Genomic DNA, 6,273 nt, shown 5'->3' on the forward strand with positions numbered 1-6,273 from the left:
CGGATGGTCTTGTCTTCGAGGGCGGAGTGTGCCTCGCGTTCAGGCCGAATTTCATGCATTTGGAACGTTGGGAAGTGGTCCAAATTGGGATGGGAGTGTACATGACTGCTCACAAAGACTTTGAGACTTCTAAGCCGGCTAGCTCAGCTGGATTTGACCCGGCGGTTCTGCCGATGGTCTCTCCTTCGATGGCGGCGCCTCCTCCGTGTTCAGGCTGAATTTCATGCATTTTACAAGGTTGGATGTGGTCCAAACCGGGATGGGAGTGAACGTGAATGCTCATACCGACTTTGAGACTTCGGGGCCGGCGAGCTCAGCCGGACTTGACCCGGTAGTTCTGACGACAGTCTTGCCTTCGAGGGTGCATCCTCCCCCGTTTTCAGGCCGAATTTCATGCATTTTTAAAGGTGGGAAATGGTCCAAATGGGGATGGGAGTGAATGTGATTGCTCATAGCGACTTGGAGACTTCTAAGCCGGGTAGCTCAGCTGGATTTGATCCGACGGTTCTGCTGATGGTCTTAACTTCGAGGGCGGACCCTCTCCCATATTCAGACCGAATATCGTGTATTATTAACGGTGGGAAGTGGTCCAAATATGGATGGGGGTGAATGTGACTGCTCATACCGTCGTTGAGAATTCCAAGCCGGCTAGCTCAGCCGTGTTTCACCCGCCGGTTCTGCCGATGGCTTCGCTTTCGAGGGTGGACCCTCCCCGTGTTCAGGCTGAATGTCATGCCTTTCCCATGGTGGAAAGTGAGCCAAATGGGGATCGGAGTGAACGTGACTGCTCATACCGACTTTGAGACTTCTAAGCTGGGTAGCTCAGCTGGATTTGACCCAGCGGTTCTGCCGACAGCCTTGCCTTCGATGGTGGACTCTCCCCCGTGTTCAGGCCGAATTTCGTGCATTTTTAATGGTGGGAAGTGGTCCAAATGGGGATGGGAGTGAACGTGACTGCTCATACCGGCTATGAGACCTCTCAGCGGGGTGTTCTGCCGATATTCTCGCCTTCGAGGGCGGGTGCTCCTCCGTGTCCAAGCCGAATTTCGTGTATTTCCAACGTTGGGAATTCGTCCAAATTGGGATGGGAGTGAATGTGACTGCTCGTACCGACTTTGAGACTTCAAAGCCGGCTAGCTCAGCCGGATTTGATGCGGCCGTTCTGCCGATGGTCTCGCGTTTGAGAGGGGAGCACCCCCCCGTGTTCAGGCCGAATGTTGTGAATTTTTAACGATGGGAGCTAGTCAAAACTGGGATGGGAGTGAACGTGACTGCTCATAACGACTTTGACATTTCGGGGCCGGGTAGCTCAGCCGGATTTGACTCGGCCATTCTGCTGATGGTCTCGCCTTCGACAGGGGAGCACCCCCCGTGTTCAGGTCGAATTTCGTGCATTTTAAAGGGTGTGAAGTGGTCCAAACAGGGATGGGAATTAACAAGCCTCCTCAAAACGACTTTGAGACTTCTAAGCCAGGTAGCTTATCCGGATTTGACCCGGAGGTTCTGTCGGTGGTCTCGCATTCGAGGGCAGAGCGTTCCCCATGTTCAGGCCGAACTTCATCCGTTTCCCACGGTGGGAAGTGGTCCAAATGGGGATGGGAGTGTACGTGACTGCTCATAAAGACTTTGAGCTTTCTAAGCTGGCTAGCTCAGTCGGATTTGACCCGGCGGTTCTGCCGATGGTCTTGCCTTTGAGGGCGGACCCGCCTCCATGTTCAGACAGAATTTCGTGCATTTCCAACATTGAGATGGGAGTGTACGTGACTGCTCATAAAGACTTTGAGCTTTCTAAGCCGGCTAGCTCAGTCGGATTTGACCCGGCGGTTCTGCCGATGGTCTCGCCTTTGAGGGCGGACCCGCCTTCGTGTTCAGACAGAATTTCGTGCATTTCCAACATTGAGATCTGGTCCAAAATGAGATGGGAGTGAACGTGACTGCTCAAAACGACTTTGAGACTTCTAAGCCGGGTAGCTCAGCCGGAATTTATCCGGCGGCTCTGCTGATGGTCTCGCCTTCGAGGGCGGAGAGTGCCCCATGTTCAGGCTGAATTTAATGCATTTGGAACGTTGGGAAGTGGTCCAAATTGGGATGGGAGTGTACGTGACTGCTCACAAAGACTTTGAGACTTCTAAGCCGGCTAGCTCAGCTGGATTTGACCTGGCGGTTCTGCCGATGGTCTCTCCTTCGTGGGCGGGCCCTCCTCCGTGTTCAGGCTGAATTTCATGCATTTTCCAAGATTGAATATGGTCCAAACCGGGATGGGAGTGAACGTGAATGCTCATACCGACTTTGAGACTTCAGGGCCGGCGAGCTTAGCCGGACTTGGCCCGGCCGTTCTGTTGATGGTCTCGCCTTCGAGGGTGGGTCCTCCCCCGTTTTCAGACTGAATTTCATGCATTTTTAAAGGTGGGAAGTGGTCCATATGGGGATGGGAGTGAACGTGACTGCTCATAACAACTTTGAGACTTCTAAGCCAGGTAGCTCAGCCGCATTTGATCCGGCGGTTCTGCTGATGGTCTGAACTTCGAGGGCAGACCCTCCCCCGTGTTCAGACCGAATATCGTGTATTATTAACGGTGGGAAGTGGTCCAAATATGGATGGGGTGAATGTGACTGCTCATACCATCGTTGAGAATTCCAAGCCGGCTAGCTCAGCTGGATGTGACCCGGCGGTTCTGCCGATGGTCTCGCCTTTGAGGGCGGACCCGCCTCCGTGTTCAGGCCGAATTTTATTCATTTCCCACGGTTGGAGGTGGTCCAAACCTGGATGGGATTGAACGTGAATGCTCATAACGACTTTGAGACTTCTGGGCCGGCTAGCTCAGCCGGACTTGACTCGGCGGTTCTGCCGCTGGTCTCGCTTCGAGGGCGGACCCTCCTCCGTGTTCAGACAGAATTTCGTGCATTTCCAACATTGAGATCTGGTCCAAAATGGGATGGGAGTGAACGTGACTGCTCAAAACGACTTTGAGACTTCTAAGCCGGGTAGCTCAGCCGGAATTTATCCGGAGGTTCTGCTGACGGTCTCGCCTTCAAGGGCGGAGCGTGCCCCACGTTCAGGCCGAATTTAATGCATTTGGAACGTTGGGAAGTGGTCCAAATGGGGATGGGAGTGTACGTGACTGCTCACAAAGACTTTGAGACTTCTAAGCCAGCTAGCTCAGCTGGATTTGACCCGGTGGTTCTGCCGATGGTCTCTCCTTCGTGGGCGGGCCCTCCTCCGTGTTCAGGCTGAATTTCATGCATTTTCCAAGATTGAATATGGTCCAAACCGGGATGGGAGTGAACGTGAATACTCATACCGACTTTGAGTCTTCAGGGCCGGCTAGCTCAGCCGGATTTGATCCGGCGGTTCTGCCGACAGTCTTAAATTCGAGAGCAGACCCCCCCCCGTGTTCAGACCGAATATCGTGTATTACTAACGGTGGGAAGTGGTCCAAATATGGATGGGGGTGAATGTGGTTGCTCATACCGTCGTTGAGAATTCCAAGCCGGCTAGCTCAGCTGGATTTGACCCGGCAGTTCTGCGGATGGTCTCCACTTCGAGGGCGGACCCTCCTCCGTGTTCAGACTGAAATGCATGCATTTCCAACAGTGGGAAGTGGTCCAAATGGTGTTGGGAGTGAACGTGATTGCTCATACCGACTTTGAGTCTTCCAAGCCACCTAGCTCAGCCGTATTTCACCCGCCGGTTCTGCCGATGGCCTCGCCTTCAGGCTGAATGTCTTGCCTTTATCATGGTGGGAAGTGGTCCAAACGGGTATGGGAGTGAACGTGACTGCTCATACCGACTTTGAGACTTCTAAGCCGGGTAGCTCAGCCGGATTTGACCTGGCGGTTCTGCCGATGGCCTCGCCTTCGATGGTGGACCCTCCCCCGTGTTCAGGCTGAATTTCGTGCATTTTTAATTATGGGAAGTGGTCCAAATGGGGAAGGGAGTGAACGTGACTGCTCATACCGGCTATGAGACTTCTCAGTGGGGTGTTCTTCCGATATTCTCGCCTTCGAGGGCGGATGCTCCTCCGTGTTCAAGCCGAATTTCATGTATTTCCAACATTGGGAATTCGTCCAAATTGGGATGGGAGTGAACGTGACTGCTCATAACGACTTTGACATTTCGGGGCCGGGTAGCTCAGCCGGATTTGACTCGGCCATTCTGCCGATGGTGTCACCTTCAAGGGGGGAGCACCCCCCGTGTTCAGGCCGAATTTCGTGCATTCTAAACGGTGTGAAGTGGTCCAAACAGGGATGGGAATTAACGAGCCTGCTCAAAACGACTTTGAGACTTCTAAGCCAGGTAGCTTATCCGAATTTGACCCGGCAGTTCTGTCGGCGATCTCGCATTTGGGGGCAGAGTGTTCCCCGCGTTCAGGCCGAATTTCATCCATTTCCTACGGTGGAAAGTGGTCCAACTGGGGATGGGAGTGTACCTGACTGCTCATAAAGACTTTGAGCCTTCTAAGCCGGCTAGCTCAGCCGGACTTGACCCGGCGGTTCTGACGACAATCTCACCTTCAAGGACGAGTCTTCCCCCATTTTCAGGCCGAACTTCATGCATTTCTAATGGTGGGAATTGGTCCGAATGGGGATGGGAGTAAATGTGACTGCTCATACCGACTTTGAGACTTCGGGGCCGGGTAGCTCAGCCGGATTTGATTCAGCGGTTCTGCCGTCGGTCTTTATTTCGTGGGCGGACCCTCCCCCGTGTTCACACCAAATAACGTGCACTTTTAACGGTGGGAAGTGGTCCAAGTACGGATGGGGGTGAATGTGACTGCTCATACCGACTTTGAGACTTCCAAGTTGCCTGGCTCAGCCGGATTTGACCCGGCGGTTCTGCAGAATGTCTCGCCTTTGCGGGCGGACTGTCTCCCTTGTTCAGGCTGAATTTTGTCCATTTTCCACAGTAGGAAGTGGTCCAAACGGGGTTGGGAGTGAACGTGACTGCTCATACCGAATTTGAGTCTTCCAAGCCGGTTATCTCAGTCGGATTTCACCCGGCGGTTCTGCCGATGGCCTCGCCTTCGATGGCGGACCCTCCCCCGTGTTCAGGCCGAATTTCATGCATTTCCCACGTGGGAAGTGGTCCAAACTGGATTTGGGTGTGAACGTGACTGCTCATACCAACTTTGAGTCTTCCAAGCCATTTAGCTCAGCTGGAATTCACCCGGCGGTTCTGCTGATAGTCTCTCCTTCGAGGGAGGACCCTCCCCAATGTTCAGGCTGAAATGCATGCATTTTCCTCAGTGGCAAGTGGTCCAAACTGGGTTTGGGTGTGAACGTGACTGCTCATACCGACTTTGAGTATTCCAACCCGCTTGCTCAGCCGGATTTGATCCGACGGTTCTGCCGATGGTCTCGCCTTCAAGGGCGGACCCTCCTCCGTGTTCAGGCCGAATTTCGTGCATTTCAAATTGTGGGAACTCGACCAAACGGGGATGAGAGTGAACGTGACTGCTCATACCGACTTTGAGAATTCTAAGCCGGTTGCTCAGCCGGATTTGACCTGGCGGTTCTGCCTATGGCCTCGCCTTCGCGGGCGGAGCGTCCTCCGTGTTCAGACCGAATTTCGTGCATTTCCAACAGTGAGAATTGGTCCAAACTGGGATGGGAGTGAATGTGACTGCTCATACCGAATTTGAGACTTCCATGCCGGCTAGCTCAGCCGGATTTGACCCGGCGGTTCTGCCGACAGATCTGCCTTCGAGGGCGGATCCTCCCCCATGTTCAGCATGAATTTCATGCATTTTGATCGGTGGGAAGTGGTCCAAACGGGGATGGGAGTGAATGTGATTGCTCATACTGATTTTTTGACTTCTAAGGCTGGTAGCTCAGCCGGATTTGACCCGGCGGTTCAGCCGATGGCCTCGCCTTCGAGGGCGGAGTCTTCCCCATATTCAGGCTGAATTTCATGCATTTGTAACGGTGGGAAGTGGGACAAACGGGGATGGGAGTGAACGTGACTGCTCATACGGACTTTGAGTCTTCCAAACTGGATAGGTCAGCCGGATTTTACCCGGCGATTCTGCCGATGGTCTCGCCATCGAGGGCGAACCCTCTTCCGTGTTCCGACCGTAGTTCGTGCATTTCCAACGGTGGGATCTGGTCTAAACTGGGTTGGGAGTGAATGCGACTGCTCGTACCGACTTAGCGATTTCTAATCCGGGTAGCTTGGCCGTATTTGATCCGGCGGTTCTGGCGATGGTCTCGCCTTCGAGGGAGGACCCTCCTCCGTGTTCAGGCTGAATTTCGTGCATTTCCAATGGTGGGAAC

The sequence above is a fragment of the Chiloscyllium plagiosum genome, chromosome 26 (genome assembly GCF_004010195.1).
Source record: "Chiloscyllium plagiosum isolate BGI_BamShark_2017 chromosome 26, ASM401019v2, whole genome shotgun sequence".
NCBI classification, from domain to species: Eukaryota; Metazoa; Chordata; class Chondrichthyes; order Orectolobiformes; family Hemiscylliidae; genus Chiloscyllium; species Chiloscyllium plagiosum.